The following is a 12,987-nucleotide window of genomic DNA, read 5'->3' on the forward strand; positions in this document are numbered from 1 at the left end:
CAGGGTACATGTGCTAAATTGATGCTGTAGGAATCATAACACAGCATCCAATGCCACCTTGGACAAAGGTGGTTAGTAAAAACCGTAATAATGATGATGATGATGATGATAAATTGTAATGATCGACAAAAATTGCCCGCTAGTTGCATGGCGTAACACGAGGTGGGTTCAGCACGTCGTATCTTGGCGTTCCTCTTCACTCTCGCCTATGAAAGTTCGACATTGATTGGTGCCATTCTGATGTCCAGTAGACCTGGTCTTCACTGACCCTGTGAAAATGAAATTACTCCCAACATTATTAACAAAAGAACCACTCTGCGCCACTCTGACTTTGGCGCCAGTGCCGCCTGTAACCATTTTCCACTGACGCCTCTATAACATTTATGTGACTTTATTATTTTTATTGGGTGCCCTTTTTGATGGTAAATTATTGACTTCTAATGGCAGTTCAGTCCAGCTTGTAAGGTTTGTCTAAAGGCACTGACTTCTTACACGCAGTTACGGGTCGATTATGTTTTCTTCCGTCTCAATTTCATAACTCTCCTCCATTTCATCTTTGCGATTTTTCTGCATCCTGAATGAGTCTGTCATCTGTACCCTCGAAGAAAATGGTGCGAAAAACCCACCTGTTCAACAGTATGCAGTCAGAACACGCAGGCACTGTGTTGTTTAACTCTTTTTAATCTCTGCAATTACAGCTGTGTGATTAGTGAAGCAGCAGGGTGTTCTTCAAACGTTCGTCCATGTTACCAGCACCTTGTGGGATGTCTTGTGGATTCAGGCTCCATCCTGGTCCCTCTTCATTTTTTGGGCTTTAGAGGATACTGCTGCCTGCAGAAAAAGGGGAAATCTGACAGCCCATGGAGTACAAACCCAATTGCCGCTGCTGTTTGTGGCCAGTAGAATTTAAAAGCATTATTCTTTACTGTGGACTAAACTTGACCACACTCACTTAATATTTATGAGCTGCTGCTGACCGGGCTGATCTGAATGGCTTTTGGGTGATCTGAGTCTAGACCATGGTTTAGCCGGGTTGAGACCCCAGACAATGCTTTAATTTAGTGAGCGGCAGTGCAATAGTGGGATTTGGCTGTGTAGCAAAGAGGATGAGCCCCCCTCCCCAAACCTCACCCATGTGCCACTCAGATCCCCCAGGCTGAGTTCTGCCACCCCATTGCCTGGTCCAGGTGGCTTGATCATCTCTCTTAACCCTGTGACCTGCTGTGTCCTCAGCAGCTGCACTGACATTGAGCCCCAACATAGTGTCCCACTGGGAAGTGTCGGGGTCGAGGAGAAGGCAGTGGACCGTTACAAATGGCGGCCCTCCACCTTGCCACACAAACACTGACTCCTTCACATGTACCCCTGGGTTCTGGTGGCAGGACACACTGGGCCAAGGGTGACCAGGTCAGGGAGGCAACAGGGCTGTGCGGCCTCTCCACGCTCCACTGATGCCCTTACATGTCCTCCTCGGTTTGTTGTTTACTGAGCACGACACCCTCCCTGTATTTAATTTCTACTGTTGAGCCTCAGCGACTCATTTCCATCTGTTTGCAATCTGATATTTTACTGGATTTTGTACACAGTGCTGCAGCTGGCAGTGCCAGTACCTCACAGATTCTGAACCATGTTAATTTTCATCTGGCTCAATCTGTGTGGAATTTGCATGTTCATGTAGTCTCTGTAGGATTGTCTTGAGATGGACTGGTGACCTGTCCAGGTTCACTATCCTGCGTCATGCATTATGCTTCCAGGATCTGGTGTGGACCACTGTAACTCTGTAATAATCCAATTTCCGTTAATAACTGGTTGATCAAGTTCTTTTTTAAGGTACAACTAGGCCACATTGGACTTAACCAGTCATACATGTACCCCTAGTGAGGCTCCTTACTGCTCCTCAAGCCATCGTTAAATAAAGAAAGTGGTTAAAGGTAACTTCTGACCTTGTTAGAGCCCAGAGACTGACAGTGGGCTGTGGCTGCTGGGTGGTGAGGGGGCAGTGCCTGGGAGGGACGGAGTTTCTTGAGTCAAGTCTACAGCCCATATCGGGCGCTAACTCGACAGCAGTCGCAGGTCGTCTTCTGAGAGGTCAGGTGTGTGGGCCGAGCTGGCACTGACAGCCCGAGATGGATGTTTCCCGCTGCACGGCAGCAGTCAAGAGGGACGGCCCGCTGGGAGCAGTCGGCACTCGGAAAGAAGACGTTACTTTTTAATGATGTGGGGGTCTGATTTAATTACCTTAACAACCGCAGATCTCAAAATTACCCCCGTGAACTCACAAGCCTGCTGTTGCCGTAACTGCTTTTAGCTAAATTGTTGTATTTATTCATTCTTATAAGCAGGGTAATTAATCTGCCAGGAAGATGAACATCAGGAGAATTAATGTGCTGTTAAAGGATAATGGCTTCTGGAGACGTTGCCGCTTTACTAATTAAAGCAGAATACCGTCTCAGGTCCGCAGTCGAGTTTCGCCCATCGTATGAATATTTGGGGAGTTATTTATTTTTTTATTTTTTTTTTAATTTATACATACGTATATATTTTAAGAACCATGTGTCGAAGGCAGAAAGATTGCTTCATAAATCTGGTTGTCAGTGTTCCCCAACTCGGTGTGGCTGCAGAGACTTGAGTTTGATTTAGTGCTGGGAGCGGGTGTCGACTGTAAATCACTGCTCTGCTATCACTGTTCTCACGGGGGGGAGAGGAGTGTCGACACAGAGCGGAAGGGCGTCCCTAATTGCGGAAGCCATGTGGGATTACCGGCAGCCCGTGAGGACAGGAAGTACCCCAGCCTCTTGCCGCTTGGTGGTCTCTCCATGATTGTCGGCAGTGGTACCGCTGAGACGAGTGATGCAGGGAGTTGTGCGGCTTCCCTTTGCCTTCTGCGGTCCGTTAATTCCGGAGCCAAGACCCACATCCAGAGTCTGTGAAGAGCCCAGCGTCTTTTTCTTTGTATCAGTAAGGAACAATCAAGTGATTGTCCCACTGTCTCTGGTATTGTCTGTAGTGCTACAGTGTAAATTATATGTCCTGTATAGTTTTCCTTGTACTGTATATTACATGTAAATCTTTTTAGTATTATTGTCTTTGTATATTGTCACCAAACTCTGGCCTGTGTGCTGCACTGTCTTGTATTTGCACTTGTCTTACACTATATGTCCTATGTGGCACAGTGGTCCAAAGAGAAATGAAATTTCATTCCCCAGCATGTGTAACTCACCTATAGGTGGAATTACAGTAATGTTGACTTTGACTTTGGTACATTGTTGTTATTCTTTAATATCTACATACTGTATTTGCTCGATTCAAAGGTGCTGCTGATTGTTAAATGCAGCCTGATTTTTAAATGATTAAAATTTGAAAAGTGTACTTTAGAATCGAGGAAATACGGTAAATTAAACAGTGGCATGGGTGCTTCAAAACCGCTGCTCTGTATTTTTGGATGTGGGTTTCAGTCCAGTTCAGTTTGTGTGCCATTTATATGAACGTTTTCCCCCATGTCCACGTGGGTTTCCTCCCACATTCCACAGAAGTGTCAAAGAAGGCGGTAGTAAACCACATTCGTACCCAAACTTACCATGAAAAGACTCAGTCTCAATAAATTGACTTTGACTTGATGGCACTTACCTAACCTTGACATGTATGAAAACAAAGAGTGGTAAGTTTCAAAAGTTACACACCTGTGCATCTCATGAAAGCAGCAGTTTTTGTATGTTTGCCTTTTATCTGCTATAATTGCTGATCTTTGCTGCTGTCACAGTTGACGGCTCCATTTTCATTTAGTCGTTCCATTTCTCTTACCAGTGGTTACATCAGTAGAGACTCTTGCGGGTATTTTAGGGGGTGGGGGAGTGGGAGGAGACTGACACTCTGGTTCAAGGTGTCTGTTTTCGATTTGTTTTCATCCCCTGGAGAAAAGCCTCACCCCCACCCCCGTGATGGAAATCCGGATCTGTTGTCAGGTAAGTTTTTAAAAGCGCTGCAGTGCAGAGTTTCTGCCACACAGTTTATCTCTCTGCTCTTGCTTTGTGTTACCATGGCGTTTTCCAGTAGATTTTGCAATTGTATTTAAAATATGTAATTATTTTGTTGGACAGTTTCTGGTGTTTGGGTGGCTTGGGAGTGTAAAGTGTAATGTGATGATGTGGTCTGTGTTCCACGGTCTTGTGTTAAGACCGCAGACAGAACCTTTCGGCCATCTTCTTTTGCCGACAGCCATTAAAAAGTTGGACATAATCTGTTCAAGACAGCCATGAGGCTGTCTCAGGACATGTGCAACATGTAGCACGTGCTCAGCAAGGGGAATGTTTAATTTTCAGTGTGTGAGGCCTGCTGCCTTCCTCACCCAAGGGCAAAATGCTGTACATCCTCATGTGTTGTATTACATGTGGATTGAATTAATTAACTTCAAATTGCATTTTGTTTCTTAGTAACAACCTGGTGACAGGTAGAATAGGGGTCAGAGCCATCATGTTGCAGCTGAAATGTTTCTGGGATCAAATCTTACTCTTACTGTAGTAGCCTTGATAAAGGTACTTATCCTGTTTTAATGGGGTGAGAACAACCTGCTGCATATATGGGTGAATCATTATAGTTATGTAGCACTGAGTGACCCTGCAAAGAGGTGACAGATAAGTAATGGTTAGTTGTAATAATATGTGAAGCAGTGGTGAAATAACATAAATGCTCTGTACTGGTCTTGCCCGTTTTTGCTTATTATCTTTATAGACACTTTTAAATTAGATGAAAGGTGTTTTTCATTTTCATTAACTCCAATGCAGGTGAAAAGCCATTTTGAAATGACGTGTTCCTTGTGCCCCCTTTTCCAGACATGTCCTGCACTGACATGTGACCGGAGACGTTATTATCCCTCTTGTGTTTAAAATTGTTTGCTGGTCTTGTGCTGATGGAAAAACACGAGGGCACTTCCCTTTGACCGGCATGCGTAACGCTCACATTTTAACCCTGGTACTCCAGCGGAACCCTGTCACAGCACTGTCTGCGTTAAGTGGCGTGATGTATGACACAGCCTTATTTTGACAGTCTCGGGAGTCAATCACACTGCACCCCCCCTTCCTGATTTCCACGCCGTATCGATCCGCCTCCCCTGTGCAGTGCTGCCTCCTGGGTTCTGCCGATCCAGCTGACTGTTTGATTACCTGCTGTTGCGCCACGGCTGACTGGGACCACTAGACTCTCGGGATCATGCCCCGCTCCTCGTCTTCATCCCTGGGGGCCCTTCCATGACAAACCCACACTCTACTTTTTTCATAAACATATTGGAGCCCCAGCAGCATGGTGGTTCCACAGGTGAGTTGTGGATTTCAGTACAAATGTAGAGGGTGAGAAAAGATGACGTGTGCTTGTGTGTGTTTGTGTGTGAGATTTACTGCGTCCTCTCCAGGACCTCCTCTTGATCTCAAGTCCCTAATCAGACAAGTGAGCAATTACCGTCGTCTTTGGCTGGGTTCTGTCTGCATGTCCTGCAGAACAAGTGTCAACTGCTGCCTCTGCTGCACGGTCCTGCAGGCAAATTCCCCAGAGATGCATCCCAATCACACAGTAAAAACCGCTTTCAGAAATTCTCCTTTGAGGCCATTCACTGTGTCGCTGGAACAGAGCAGAGAAACGGTTTGATTCCTCTTGAAGTGCAGTGCTGCAGATGCGAGAAAGCCGTCCATTGTTCCAAATGAGTTTCCCTCACAAAAGGCTTTATCACACGGCCAGAGACGATTGATTTACTTCTGAGCTGCTGAGTATTTACAAAGTGGTCGCGGGATTGTGAAGTTATTTTTTTGAACGATCATGAAACTTTAAAATATTCCCTAGCTGTTCCCCACATCAAACATAATAAAAGCTTATAAAAAATTTGATTAACTCGGAATCAAAGTAAAAACTGTTGCATTAATCATCAAGGGGAATCGGAATTTGTAATATGAGAGCCACTGGTTCCGATAAGTTGCTCTGCAGCCCCATAATATTTCATCAACAGATGAGTCGTCTACCTGTGAATTATTCAGAGAATTTCCTGAAACATGTGGGCACATTCTGGTGGTTGAACACTGACCTTGTAGCTCTACAAGGTACATGCAAACAATTTGGACCAGAGCACAACAGAAAAGGACGTGCAGTTATTTTGATTTGGGCACAGTAATAGTCCCAAATCCTGAATGGATCTTTCTCTTAAAGTAATTTGAGTTTGATGGTCATTGCTAAACAAATGCACAGAAGGTATCCTTGAACTTGATGGAACCAAATTTTAGAAATAACCCCCCTTTTCAGAAAGCCAGGAACAATTTCCATGCTTTTTTTTTGATGATGGTACGGATGGTTGGTGTCAAAGAAGCTATGCTTGAGTGGAAGGATGTGCTGCTCTTTGTGTCATTTGGTGGTTATGAGAACTGTCAATTCATCGAGCTTGTCCTTCACCCCGCCATTGCCTGTGCCGAGGGAGATGCCTCAGGACCATGTTTGTACAAGTACCTTTGTTGTTGCCATGGCGATTTGCAGGCCATGCCAATGGCCTGTTTAATGTCACTCACCTGCTGGTGGGTGTCCCTCTTCAATGGATTGTTCAAAGGAGTTGAACAGCTCTCCTGACAGTGATGCATCAGGTAACGGGGTTGTTATAGATTTGGAATAACGATCAGGTGGTTGGAGGTTCAAGTCTTGGGAGGAGCAGGAAGCAGTGTAACTGTAAAGGATATGAACTTCCAGGGGGGTATCAGCTTCAGTAACATTCTGCACACCTGCTGCAGTACTCTTGGTCAGTTAGTGCTGTAAAAAGAATTACCGTGCCATATAAATGATGAAATATTACACATTACTTTGGATAAATGTAAAGAAATTTTTATGAATAATAATTTAGATTAAACTTGTTCAGGAGTTTTTTTCCATGAACTGTACAGCATTGTCTGTTCAGAAGCAGGGCAGCATAACAGAAAGGCTGCAGGAGAAAAGCTGTGTTCTGAGTGGCAGCAAATCTATTTCCACATTTCTTAAGTACAGCTGAAAGGTTACAGACTTATATGCCATTGGGAGAAACTGAACAATTCAGTTAATATACACAGTGAGCTAAATAATAATTGAATTGTTGACATCAGTTTTCAGCAAAAAGGTCATTGAGTGACCACAGAACTACACCAAAAAGTGAATATAATACTTAATATTTCTCAGCATATTAAAAAAATAGTTTTCTGTTTCATTAGCATGTGGCTTCTCATTTGCATTTGATTGGTATGAAGGTTTATTCTTTTGATATGTATCAGCACCTGCAATGGGTGTTTTGTCTGCAAACTTGCCGTTTGCTGCAGGTGTTTGACATAAAGCAGCTGCTGGATTTCATGTTGATAGCAAGAGGGCAGAAAAATGTTTTTTTTCCCCTCTCTCACCTCTCAGCCTCTTGTCGTAAAGATGAAGTCAGTTGCTGTCAAGTTTGTCCAAACATCCCTCAGCTAAAAACAAACATTACTTTGAACGCTTTGCAGTTGAAATCTACAAGATTTCGAAGGAAACTGTCGGCGTCGGTTCCTGGTAATTTCCTCCAGCTGTCCACGCATCCCTTTGTGAACTGGAGAAAAGAAAACGTTTAATATGTACGATAAAGGGAATATACTGTATGTCCCCCTCCCCCACTCCACTCCAGGAGGGTCCACTGCTAAACATGTTGCTCGACAAATTGTGATTAAATGAATCTCAGCTATACCTAAATAAATTTTTTTTTTTTTTTTTTTTTTTTTTTTTTTTTTTAAAAATCAGCCATTTGGATTTTTCTAGTGACATTATACATATTGTCTGTTACTTATCAAACTGCTGGGGGTCTTGTGGTCAGCAGATGTCCTGAACACTAGTGTTTGGCTGAGCTGCAAGGAGAGATGTGGAAAATGTTCTCAAGATTTCCAAGGATGAAGATTAGAACTGTTTGATATGAAAGCTGGACATCAGAGAACCAGCGCAAGAGTAAAAAGAACTCGTTTATGGTTCTGGAGACTTTTAAGGGTGCCATGAACAGCCAGGAAAACAAACAGGTGGATGCTGGATCAAATCAAACCAGCGCTGTCACTGGAAACACAGATGAGAACTTAGCTTTCAGGCTTTAGGCATATGACGAGAAGACCAGATTCTCTCAGACGATGATGCTTAGGAAAGTTGGAGGAAGAAGAAGGGCATGGCCAGAAACCAAAAGTCTGGACTCAATCGCAGTGATAATGGACACACCCCTTGGAACACTAAGTACCCAAGTGTTGAAAAGAAAATTCTGGAGAAGCTCTGTATATGTAGTCAACAAGGTGAAGTTCCTCACTGACTTCTATTCAAATGGCACTGCTTTATTTACAGAGTTTACTGTAATGTCAGTATCAGAATGGCAAAACGAACAATTTGGACACAACGAGCCCTTCACAGGGAGCCCTGTGAGAAAAAGGGACTGGAAAACGCCATAATAGGCCACAGTTTACTGTTTACTGACAGATTCAATCCATGGTATCCCAGGCTGAACAAGAGCTTTCCCAAGGCAGCTCCGCACTAAGTGAGCCTGTCCATCTTTGCTCACCCCAGGCCAGGTGATGTATAATTAGTTGTCGTTGGTGGGGCTTTAGGGACAGGTTTGGAGGTGGCCATCAACATGCTGAGTCCCAGCAGACCTTCTCCAGCATCCTTACAGTACGGCTCATAAAGAGCAAACTCCAGACAGCCACAGATTCCTCTCCATTCTCAAATGTTTAGGGATAAAGTTTTTGCTGAAGGTGTTTGGATGAGGAATGAAATGGCATTAGATAACAATTTATTACAGGATAATTTCTTAAAATCTTGCAGTTGGGAAGCATGTCATGTACCAGTTTTAGAAACCTGAAAGTTGCCAGTTCAAATCCCTGCCATTGTCCTCTTTAGAAAGCTACTTAACTTGAGTCGCTCCTATAAAAGTACTGATCCTAAATGGGAGAAGCACAAATCTCTTTAGATAAAAATGTTGAGTTGTCCAACCTGTTTTTGACAACACGGCTTGATAGCTTTTTGGTTTCCCACTGACATCACTGCTGAGTTCAGACTGTGAAGCCGTGTGTTTTAGAAACATGTCGCGGGAGTGCTTGTAAGTGAAGCTGCGTTTTTTTTGGATAAAAGCCTGTTACACAACTGAAATATGACTAATTTTATGTTTGTCTGAAAAAGCGAGTCTAAACTTGCAATCTCTGTCTCGTTCTGAATTTAATGAGCCAGTCGTAGTGACATATCTATGAATGAATGCGTACTGAAAGAGCTCAAGTGCTGTGTGTCTCATTAACATGGTTCACTGCGATTGGAGTGCATGTAACTCTGAATATGATGGGAGATTTTCTCTTTCTGATCAAAGACCTGTTTGGTCCCTGCACAGAGGCAGTTAGATTCAATTAATGCCTTTGCTTTATCAGAAACAACCAGAGCCGGCATTTTCTGCACAAAATGATAATCTCTGAAAAGATTTATTGATTGTCCCTCAGTTATGTCTCCTTTCTCCAGTGTCCAGAGAAAGGAGTTCCAGTATTGCAGACTCGACTCTCATATCTATTTCAGAAATTGCAGTAGAGTTTTTATCATGACCTCAAGCAACTGTTTATTTCGCCCTTCTAGAACATAGAAATAATAATTGCTGACACAGGTTGTGTCTTCCCAAGTTGCAATAATGGGTGGCAGTTGGTATTTGGGACTTGTGATGCATCCATCTCAGAATACATGCATGCTGGAGCGGCGGTGATGGTTGACCACCCTTGTTCTGTGCGTAAGACATGGGACTCAATCCCACACACGTGGTTTCAAAATGTTTCTGCAGAAATACTAGGAAACGGGAGCTGGAAATTGGTGACAGCTGTAAAGGTCCACCTTTCAGACCCGAAATGTGCTTATGATGTCATCAGGTATGCAGCTCTACCTCCAAGGGGAGCATTTTACAGCAGGCGCTGTGGTGTCTTATTCCTTTAGTAACCAAACATCAGTTCCAGAGCCATCTGCTGCGTCACTGTATTCTTGCAGAAGCTATCAACTAATATTTTTCATGAGGGCTTACAAAGCTTAGGGTAAAGTGAAACACTTTTTTTTCCCTAGAAATTTAGTGAATAAATAGTTGAAAAACATTTAACAAAAAAGTAGATGTGGGGAAAAACAAAATAAATCCTCCAGTAGTTCCTGTGGGTGTCATTTGACATTTGTGAACAGCTACAAGACGTATTCCTGTAAGGGGCAGTGAGGATCGGGCTATTACTCAGCCGCATGGGCCTCAGTACTGTCTGAGTACTGATAACGGCCCCCATGCCTCCTCTGCAGGACCCCGGTCTTTGGAAGAGCCCCCCTCCCCAGGAAGAGAAGAGAATACCCACTTTTTTTTTCCGATAAAGAAGAATAATGTGGGAAGAACAGACTGTACAGACAGAGTGCAATTTCCTCCCTTCTTCCAACAGTGATTTTTTTTTCGTGTATCTGGCCCGACAAACTGCTGAACATGGTTTGGGGGACAAAATATCAAACAACACTTGGTGCATTTCAGTGGAGGTCTTCCAGATCAATACTTTTGATCACCACTAGGAATATATGCCTGAGACCTGGTATGTAGGATGGAAATTGAAATAGCAATAGTAATAAATAATGATAATTATATATATACAACCAGTCCGAGCATCGCATCTGGCTTGCAAATCAACTATAGGGCCGATCCTTTATTTTACTGCATTCCCACCTCTTGCCTGTCTAGTGTCATGCCACACATCACACGCTGTCTGAAACTGCTTGAGCGAGCGAGCCTAACCTGGCAACACAGGGCTCAAGGCTGGAGGGGGAGGGGGGGACACCCCGGACGGAACGCCAGTCCGTCACAAGGCATCCCAAGTGGGACTCGAACCCCAGCGGAACCTGGCCAAACCCACCGCGCCACCATGCCCTCCCGGTCAGTGTCATACCACGTTTAATCAGTATTGGATTATGTGAATAATACAGGCTTCCTGTAATGAAGGTTTCATATACAGTTAGAAGAAACTAGTTTTAGTTCAGAATGTCAGCCTTGCTCATGCTGAGCTCCACACAGGATACTCTGCCTGACCCTCATGGGGTGGAGGGGCTTCTCCGCTGCACCTTTGTTGTCTCATTGCTGTGAGACAATGACTGGCAAACATCTCCCTTAAATCTTCTGGCTTTTTATCGTCTGTAACAATAATTAGGCCAAAAGCAAATATGTTTTGGAGGAAGTGATAAAAATTGAAAAAACAAAGGAAAGCCACACTAATTAGCAATGAAATTCCTACAGTTGTCATGAAACATCATGTATTTGTCTGTGGTTTGATGTGATATTTTTATTGCAAATGCTGCTGTATGAATAGCTCAGCAGAGAGGGGTCACGAGTGTTAAAACTGGTTACAACAATTACATTTATGTTTATTTATCAGACGGTTTTCTCCAAAGCGACTTCCAGGGAACTCCATGTAGTGTTATGAGCCCACACACCTTATTCACCACGGTGACTTACACTGCTAGATAGACTACTTACAATGGGTCACTCATCCATACGTCAGTGGAACACATTCTCTCCGTCACTCACTCACACACTATGGGGAACCTGAACAGCATGTCTTTGAACAATTACATTGAGAAATTCCTAATTTGGTCGTGTTTTAATAATAATATTAATGTAGCACATTTAAAAGCAGCTTCTCAAAACAATTCTAGTGGAGAAAGATATGAGTTAAAGATCTAAAGTAAAGAAATTAAAAATGAATATAGCATGTGAAAAAATTATGGCAATAAATGAACAACAGAATCCATCCATTTTATAATAGCTTGAGCACTTTTGGCATGCGGTGGTCCAGAGTCTACCTCGGAAGTATAGGGCACAGGGCAAGGCACACCCTGGAAAAGACACCAGTCCACTGCAGTCACGCATTTCTTCTTTCACACATAAACATTCCGGACAGTTCGGAGCAATTTCTTAAAACACTTATCTTGGGATTGTGGGGGGCAACCAGAGCACCACGGGGAAAGTCATGCAAACTTGGAGGTACACAAACTCCATACAGGCTGAGCTGAATTGGATCCTACTTTTAAACCCTCAGACTAAGAACTGTGAGGCACCAGTGCTACCTGCTGTGCCACAGTGGTGCCCAGAGTAGTTCTTATACACTTGGATTTGAATCAGACTTGATGTATTTTTTTTAAATGGAATTTTGTACGTTTGATAAAAAAATGGATGAACCTTTTGTGGCTTGGGGACTCGTTTTTTTTTTTCTTCCTGTTTAAGTTAACGGTAATGAACAGCTCTTTTTACGCACATTCAGATGTTCAGGAGCAAATTGCTCTCGTTATGCAGGGGAAGCCTGTATTGTGCGAAATGACTGTTTGATTTTACCGGGTCATCAAAAAGCGTGTCTTCAGAGTCTGGAAAAGTTGCTGCATTTCTCTCCAGTTGTATGTCATTATGATTATTAGCTCAGATTTTAAATCTGCTTTACTTTTTCTCAAAAGATGAGTTATCATCTATTCGGTGAGCGTTTTCTCCGTCTTGAGAGATTGAAAATAAACACTGCGAGGCCTATTTGCAAACAGAAGTCCCTGCACATGGCCTGTTGTTGGTATTAATGAGCTCCAGCTGCGAAGCTTTACGATCTCTCAAACTTTGGTGCTGAACTATAAAAAAATAATTTCGATGTAACTGGCCAGCGTGACACCGAACAGAAATCGGTGATTTGTGTCGTTTGTCCTTGTCTTGCCGCAATGAGGTAGTAAAATGATGGTGTTTAACGGTTGCGCTAAGAGATCAGTCACCTGGCGGCAGTGGCACTGAAAAGAAATAAATAGGCAAGAAGCAAGTGTGCAGTTTGCGCTCGCAGTGAGTCGTGTCTCCGCTACGAGTGGTGAGTGCAACATTATTTTCCTACAAAGTGTCCATACTGAAAGCTGCTCCACAGTGCTTTTCAGGATCTCCGATTTGTCCTTCGACTGTGAGAAATGTTCCAACTTCAGCGCTTTAGA

At 43.4% G+C, this 12,987-nt stretch overlaps 1 protein-coding gene across 1 annotated transcript in view; it reads left to right on the plus strand.

Moving 5' to 3' along the window:
• Window positions 1-12,987, plus strand: part of LOC108940655 (probable assembly chaperone of rpl4) — a 97,290-nt gene that overhangs the window by 13,932 nt on the left and 70,371 nt on the right. The gene's annotated exons all lie outside the window — the stretch shown is intronic.

The sequence above is a fragment of the Scleropages formosus genome, chromosome 18, assembly GCF_900964775.1.
Source record: "Scleropages formosus chromosome 18, fSclFor1.1, whole genome shotgun sequence".
NCBI classification, from domain to species: Eukaryota; Metazoa; Chordata; class Actinopteri; order Osteoglossiformes; family Osteoglossidae; genus Scleropages; species Scleropages formosus.